The 8,418-nt window shown below is 35.7% G+C and overlaps 1 long non-coding RNA gene across 1 annotated transcript; it reads right to left on the minus strand.

Annotated features, from left to right (window-relative positions):
- Positions 1–5,048: 5,048 nt before the first annotated feature.
- On the minus strand, positions 5,049–7,473 carry LOC137086604 (uncharacterized). Its single transcript, XR_010907518.1, has 3 exons — positions 7,375–7,473; positions 6,446–6,497; positions 5,049–5,990 (listed from the first exon to the last, which is right to left on the minus strand). It is a non-coding gene; the product is annotated as an uncharacterized lncRNA (long non-coding RNA).
- Positions 7,474–8,418: the final 945 nt, after the last annotated feature.

Consider the following 8,418-nt stretch of genomic DNA (forward strand, 5'->3'; position numbering starts at 1 on the left):
CTGCTAATAAGCCCAAGGGAGGACAAAGAGTATGTTTCGGGGGGACAATGTGGGACACTGCCTGGCGCGGCGGTGCGGCCCACCCCACGGGCAGACGGACAGATAGTGGTTTACCCATTTCTAGCACATAGCAGCTTACATGGTATATTAATAATGCCTTATTTCCCTAAATGTGCAAATGCTGATGTATGCTCATGAATTGGCCAACCAATGTGTATTTTTAACATAATATTTTAAATATTCAATGAACTGACAGATTACGATTCCACTTCCACTTACGATTTACTTTAGCTAGCCTATTTTACTTTATTTATTTTTCATTACAATTTATTCACTTTAAATAAATTATAATATAAAATTATAGGATTGACAGTAATTGCAGTTGCTCAACACCACAGGAACAGTAAAAAAAAATTGTTAAGTTAAAGTTAAACTAAAAGTAAAGTTAACTCTGCAGAGGTTCATGGAACGAGAAGGGGAGGAAGGATGGGGAACTTCCATGTTAGTAAAGTCTGCACTGCAAAAAAAAAAAAAATTCTTTCTTACTTAGTATTTTTGTCTTGTTTCAAGTCTAAATATCTAAAAATTCTTACATTAAGAAACATTGGGGAAAAATTACTCAAAATTAAGCAAAATAATCTGCCAATGGGGTAAGAAAAATAATCTTGTTTTCTGTTTGAATTAAGATTATTTTTCTTACCCCATTGGCAGATTATTTGTCTTATTTTAAGCAAAAACTGTCTTAGTTTTGAGTTATTTGTCCCCAAAACAAGACATTTTTTTACATGTCTAGTAAATGTTTCTTAATGCTAGAATCTTTAGATATTTAGACTTGAAACAAGACAAAAATACTAAGTAAGAATGCTTTTTTTTTTCTTTGCAGTGCAGACTTTACTAACATAGAAGTTCCCCATCCCAACAATTACTTTTGCTTGTCTAGTAAATACTTGTTTTAAGAATTTTTAGATATTTTGACAAGAAACAAGACAAAACTACTAAGAAAGAAAAGCATTTTTTGCAGTGTCGTTTGACATCATATTTTATTCTCCATGTCCGATTAAGAAAGACGTTTTGTTATTTTTTTACAGTCTATGGATACAACTATGGATAGCGCCCTCTAAGTGTTGAAAACAGGATGACAAATACATGCAAATCTCCAATGCTGCGTTCCACTCGTGGGTTCCACTCCACGCACTTGCAAACTTCCATAAGCACTTCCCCTGGCCGGAATCATAGGGTGCGTCTCAATCAGCTCCCTAGTTCAGTTGTCAGGACACTGTTTAGGGAGTCAGCCCATTGACTTATGTCCTGATCATGAATAGTGAACTAGGGAGCTGATTGAGACCATAGACCGTAAAAAAATATGGACGACTCGACATCATCCGTTTCCGCTTGCCATATTTGAAGCTTTCAGGCAGCCTTGCACGGCGCTGACATCTTGGGACCGAGTCTGCGCAGTAGCGATTTCGGGACCGGAGTTGCGCAGTAGCGCGCAGGAAGTAGAGCAGGAAGTACAGCCGCGATATCAAAAGCCCGCCCACACTCTCACAGATGCAGAACAATTAATTATGTTGGTGTGAAATAAACAGTTATGGAAATGTAGAAATTAAAGCTAAAGCTCTAATCTGCTCCCAAAAATTTCGAAAAAAGTCCGTTAGTGCCTCAGTGACAACTTCACTCAGAGAAGCCGTCAGTCTCAGCTGTCAATCATGACGTCACACCCCCGTTTTTATAGCATCAAATAACTAACTCAAACTAAACTTATTTTTAAAACGAACACCTGAAATGAAATCATCGTGATGATAACTGCCTTCAGTGACATAAACTAACTTTGGGGAAACATTTTTGAAGTGTAATATTATTATTTAGTTTGCCTCGCGTCCATTAGAAAACACAGAGGGGCGGCTATACTGGGACCGGTCACCGGGGGGCGATCGAGGCGCGAAAGCTTCAGTAAATGAGAGGGAGACTGCAGGCTTGATTGAGACGCAGGCATAGACCGTAGAAATTACGGCCATTTTGAAGTGCGTTCCACTTCGTGAAGTGGACAAGGGAAGTTCATTTGGACAGACCCTTGCGCCCTCGATTTTGACCGAGGGAGCGAGTCATCTTCATTTGTACACTTCACTTCAGACAGCTTCATATACCACAATGCAACGCTTTTGTGACGTCACCGCATATCGCGTTTGATTTACTCCACCACAACTCTATGGTATTTAAAAAAAAAAAAAACATTTAAAACAACCCAAACACATCCATATACATATAGGATGCAGCATTAAACAATTTCGTAAATGAAAAAAATAATAATTAAATCAACTCATAGTGGATTTAAGTGATCAAGACGGTCTGGATCATAGGCTGATCATAGGTCTGGATGGTCTGGATACATCCAAATTGATTGCATTTCAAAATAAATGTTTGTAAATTAAACATTGTTTCTATTTGATATTAGAACGAAATATATATAAAATATGCCTAGCTATATAAATAAATATGCTCCATGTATCTCCTGAACTGACTTTTTTTTAGCACTTTATTTAGCGCAAATCTGAATAAAGTGTCTTTTGCAGGGGAGATTTCAACCCCTATTTTTTGGAGCTCCCACCCTAATTTGGAGATCTCCATGATGCAGCTATACCCTTCTCCAAAATGATGCAAGTTTACAGAGCATTAAAAAAGGAATTTGTGAAAATAAAAATCATACTGGACTCAAAAAAGAAAAACAAAAGATAAAAGTTATGAACGCCATTGTTTTATCATTAAAGATTTCATATTTAGAATAATAAATTGCTATTGTGTTATATATTTAGCTAATCTTCTTTATTTAATGTAATTAATACAATACATGTAATTAATAAATGATATTTTGCACCATTACATTTGATATAATATCTTAAAGGTTGAAGACGAGTTGAAATGAAACATCATGCAGACTTCACTTCATGCTAAATCTTTGAAATTAAACAAGTATCGACGGGTTATCTCATCTCTGATTAGTGAACTGCAATTAATAGATTTGCAATGTGTAAAAGGTGTTTTATGCATGAGTTTTTGATGCATTTATTTACACCATTCCGACCAGCAGGGGTCCCCACACAAGACACGAATGACTGCACGAATTTATGTACCTTAAAGTACCTTGACAGAAGTCAAAAAAGTGTGTAGCAGAAGAGTATACTAAGCAAGTCTAATCTTAGTTATACTCGTAAATAAGCAAGTTTAGGACAGCCTTAGTTACGTGAATCAGTCACCATTTAAACTAAATGTGAAGGTTTTTAACTGATAGGATGATTAACAGGGCAATTTAATTCCTTGTCGTTTCGAAGAGAAATGTAGTTTAGCATATTTTATCTGCTAGTCGCGGGTCTCATGCGGAAAACTGTCGTGAGTTTTCAGTTTGTATAATGATGAATTTAAAGTTAATGACCAAACGTATCTTTGCAAACGTTCACAATGTTGTAGTAGATTAAATATGTGGATAACATTATCTAACGTGATGTAATTATGAGTATTCACTGATTATTAATCACTCAAACCCCTTTACCTAAACATCTCTAATTAACCGTTGGACTCGCCATGGACTCGCACGTCCGCCATGTTTGTAGTTTTTGACACTATTTGCGTTTGTAGTTTGCACTTGAGATTCTTTGAAACACAAATTTCAACATGATACATTTTAGACACACTATATCGAATACTAAGTATGGCAAATTACATTTCAGTTCTTACTTTTGAACAATAAATCCAGAAATTATACAGTCAATAATGTATACAATGACCGTAGATGATAAGGCATTGTTATTGGCCGAGAGTCTACAGTCGCTAACCGTAGACTGCCAATCACAGACCAGAGACGCTACACGCGAATTTCCAAGTACCCCAGAGTGCAGTCTGGACGATGGGGCGGGGCGACACATTGGGGCGGGGTGACACGTGTCGCTCCGCCCACATGCAATTTCATTGGTTTACAATACAACAAATCTTATTGGCATAGACGCTTCAAGCCTGCGCATGCGCATTCCTTAATGTGCGATTTTATGAATGAACCACACGGGAATAGATTCACATATTGTTTTAAATGAAACAAAACGCAAAAACGAGCGCTTGTTGACGGTACCTCCGGCATAATTAAGGCTAATAAAGCTGTTTAACATTTGGCTTCTTCATCAGGTTCGGTGGATCGGCACAAACCCGGATTTTACGCAAATGATAATTAATTATTAACTGTAGTATTGGACACCTCGGAACACAAACGGCTAATTTTAGTTTAAAGCATGACCAATCGTTTAAACAAGATTGTTGTCCAATTGTATAAAGTGCTAAAGCGGTATAAAGTCTTTCCCTGTTAATAAAATATGTGGGGCTATGTATGTCTAATTTATAGTTTTAAAGGTCCATATTTTATTGTAGGACTAAATAGCTAAGTGTCAACGGGTTAACATGTGACAAATTAGATATTAAAAATCCATTTATTTATCTACCCTCGCATTGTGCATGCTATAATCTGTGTACAAACGGGATGAAAATAATTTTCACTCCTGTAAATCTGTGCAACACTACCCGAGGACTTGCAGTAAATACCAAGAATAGAAGTGATAGAAATATTTATTGCAGTACGCATTTGAGCACATAAATACCCACAAAGAAGTTACACCGCGTGGAATATATTAATAATAGATTTTCATATATTAAAATTACTTAAATCAAAATAGATTGGCACCTTAATATTTTTATTTTCTTTACGTGTGAATAAGTTTAGCTATACATATGTTAATACAATAATTTGCAATATATATGCATATTTTAATTTCTGATATATGTTAATATATTAGTTTTCTATATATGTAAATCTTTTGAATTATATATTAATGCAGCAGTTTAATATATTTTACATAAGTGTGCCTCCATATATGTAAATATTTTCATTTTATAAACTAAATTTGTAATGAAAACGTCAAAATTTCGAAATTTTCCAGACAATGCAAAAATGTTGACCCAATGGATAAAATCAAAATTTGTCTGCAGAGAACACACGCTAAACAACAATAGTTTGTGATTTTTATTGATGTTAACAAAAAGTAAAAGTACAGAGAGCATATATAAACTTAACTGCACAAAAAATAAAATTTTGCAAATCCAGACACAAATAGACTTTAACTCAAAATACAAAGCTTTAATGTAAACTTGGATTTGCAATAGGCCAGTCTCTTTTCTTTAATAGAGGGTGTGCGCTGATGTCACTTTCCCGTTGGGACACGACCCTCAGCTGGACTGAGTGGCAAAACATTCTGGAGCAGGGCTGACTTTAATTAAGAGAAATTGCAGAAATGGGAGCAAAACAAGCTTCTTTTTTTCCTGAAATTAATTAAATGTATTTGGATTCAACAGTGATTATTACAACTCGCCAAAGAACCAGTGTTTGGCCAGGAATTGGACTTTCAGACATTTATATGTACCTGATTCCAATGCCGGGGAAATATATAAAGCAAAGCCTGTGAACACCTTATCTGCTAAACAAATACTATAAATACAGTTTAGGTACCTCTAAATCCAGATGATTATATAATCGTCATATTACGAGTTGTCAATACAGTATATGACCTAGTATATGATTTTAGCCCAAAATTTTACATATCTACCATAAAATGTTCTGATGTCTGGATTCAGGTTGTTTATGAGAATAGCAGCAATCTATTTGTTTGTCTTTCTGTAGCTTTCGGAAGGTTGTACAAAGATTGCTCTGATTTATTGTTGAATGTGCAGTCAACTGTATCTATTTGTACCTAACCCTTTCCCAGATGTGTTTTGGGTGTTGCGCTGTTTTTGCAGCATTCACGCTGAACACCAATCCTGCCACTCAGTGTTTTTGCCACTCAGTTGGTGTAATACAGTTACATGGCGTTTACTGGGACATCATGTGCACACTCTTATATTGGATCCTCAGTTCTACCAAACTGTTGCCTTCTCATGCCGTTCTATGGCAGCATCTGAAACAAGAAAGAAGATAAAAAAATGTTGGATTAGTCAGTGGCCACTTGAGGTAGTTGTGATTAAGTTATTTGTTGCATTCTGCAAGTTTCATAGCTTAAAACATCCTCCTCATTATAAACAAAGCATTGATTTAATCCAAAAATGGATGTTGCAGGATCTGTAATTATATTAGCACGAGACTGCTTCCAGAGCAAGACATCAATAAATACTATTTTGACAAATAGAACTGATTGTCTCCTCTCCAACAATAAGCTGGGGTGTTCTGGTTCAATGTGGCTGTTGTCGTGTCATCAAGGTGGATGATGCACATTAGTGGTGGAGGAGATTCCCCCCTTCCATATGTAAAGCGCTTTGAGTACCCAGTAAAGCGCTATATAAATAACTATTAAAAAAAACATAACCCCAAACTTTTGAATTGTACTAGTGCATGTTTGAGATTTTACATACGTACCGGTATATAGGACCTCTGAGATTGGACCTGCAGTCCATCAGCATGGAAAAATCTAGAAAAATAAAAATGAACAATTTGTCAAAGTGCCAAAAAAATATTGTTTAAAATGTCAGTTTTAAAAGAAAAAAATGCATGTTTTTTTTTATATTTTTTTTTTAGGTTTACTAATTTAGTATTGTTCATTCAGTCTCACTGTACATATTGTTTGACATTTGGATGTCAAAGCCGTCTTAAAATGAGTAATAAGATATATATATCATTTTCATAAGAAATTTACAGATGCAAAGTGATACAGGTAAATGTTGTGAAAAAAAATTATATTAACTTATTTAATTAGCTTTTCAGTTCACCGCCTGTATTTCTGTAAGGCTAAACCTTACAGTTTATGGATAGATGCTATATAAATGCTAAATGTACAGCATTATCTACTGTGTTTGTGTACAAACTGTATTCGTAGTTTAGTGGCTTTCAATAATGCACATTCATATTATTAAATGTATTAAAGCTTTCCTTTGTTGTAGAGGTTTTTTCTGTCGCTCCTGAAATCACAGAACATTTGATCCATTTGTTTACCATGAGAGACCAGAACAGGTTTCAACTACTAGGATTTTCGCACTCTGCGAGGTCCGTTAGGTTAAATACATGTGCTTATTACTATCATCCATTGACAAATTTATCAGCAAAACCTTTACATAACTATCAAAACCTCTCATCTAAACATAAAATGTGATTAAACGTTCAAAAACAATAGTTAGCCTAAATTACCTCTTTTAAAAAATGTTAGTTCTGTTTTGCATATCTACTTCTTCAAAGACACTAACGTTACATTTCTATCAAGTAAATATAACAGAATCGTTTCAATTAAAGGTAAGAAAAGTGTCAGGAACAGTAATGTGTATTACTTGTGTGATTTTATGGACTAAACTCACCTTAAAAGCGGCGAAAACAACAGCGAGAGCCGAAGTTTTACTGCATGTTTGTCGTTTCCCCACATAGATGCAGGTAGCTCGTAGGTAGATCATTTCTAAAGACGTACATAAAGGAATGCGCATGCGCAAGCGTCTACGCCAATAAGATTCGCTATATTATAAACCAATGAAATTGGGTGTAGGCGGAGCGACACGTGTCGCCCCGCCTTAATGTGTCGCCCCGCCCCATCGTCCAGACTGCACTCTGGGGTTACTCCGAATTTCTGGCAGTCTACAGTCACCGTGGGCTCAGACTGTAGATCATATACGTAGACGCCCCATGATGTGCTGCAGCGTGATCCAGCGTCGCCGCCATATTGGTTGGGTCTCACCACTCAACGCTAGCATTCAGAGTCAATGGTGAGCGAGCAATTATGCCTGTATTTTATGCAGCTTACGGTTGCAATAACGCAATATTTCTACCAGATCGCATGGGATTACATTTCACAAGTAAGATTGAACAATAATTTAGGTTATTTTACAACTTATACATCATTATCATTTCATGCTTGTGTCATTTGTGGTGTCTGTAGGCCTATTTCACAAAGTAAGGCTGCAACACATCGCAAAATTAACTACCCTGGAGTTACAGAGTGCAAGCATACGCAAGAACGGTTCTTTTTAAAGGATTTTAGCTACCCAGTCCCAGTTGCAAGCCTGACAGGGTAATGTAAGATGCTGGAATGACCTGGAATTATAACGTTTACTTTAGGCCTTTAAAAAAATAAATAATTCTGAGCTGGAACAGTATATATGGGAACTTGTATGTGTTACAGAAGGTGAGTGAGTGTTTGTGTGTGTGTGAGAGAGAAATAAATCTAAGTGAAAAATCAAACTTTTTTCTTTATTAAAATATAAAATTCATAAATGTATACATTTATCAATATGCCTGTGTGAGTGTGTGAGAGAAATAAATTCAAATGAACAATCAAACTGGTTTCTTTATTAAAATATCAAATTAATTTATACATTTATCAATATGTCATAGTCTACCGTATGTATTTG

The sequence above is a fragment of the Pseudorasbora parva genome, chromosome 1, assembly GCF_024679245.1.
Source record: "Pseudorasbora parva isolate DD20220531a chromosome 1, ASM2467924v1, whole genome shotgun sequence".
Lineage (NCBI taxonomy): Eukaryota > Metazoa > Chordata > Actinopteri > Cypriniformes > Gobionidae > Pseudorasbora > Pseudorasbora parva.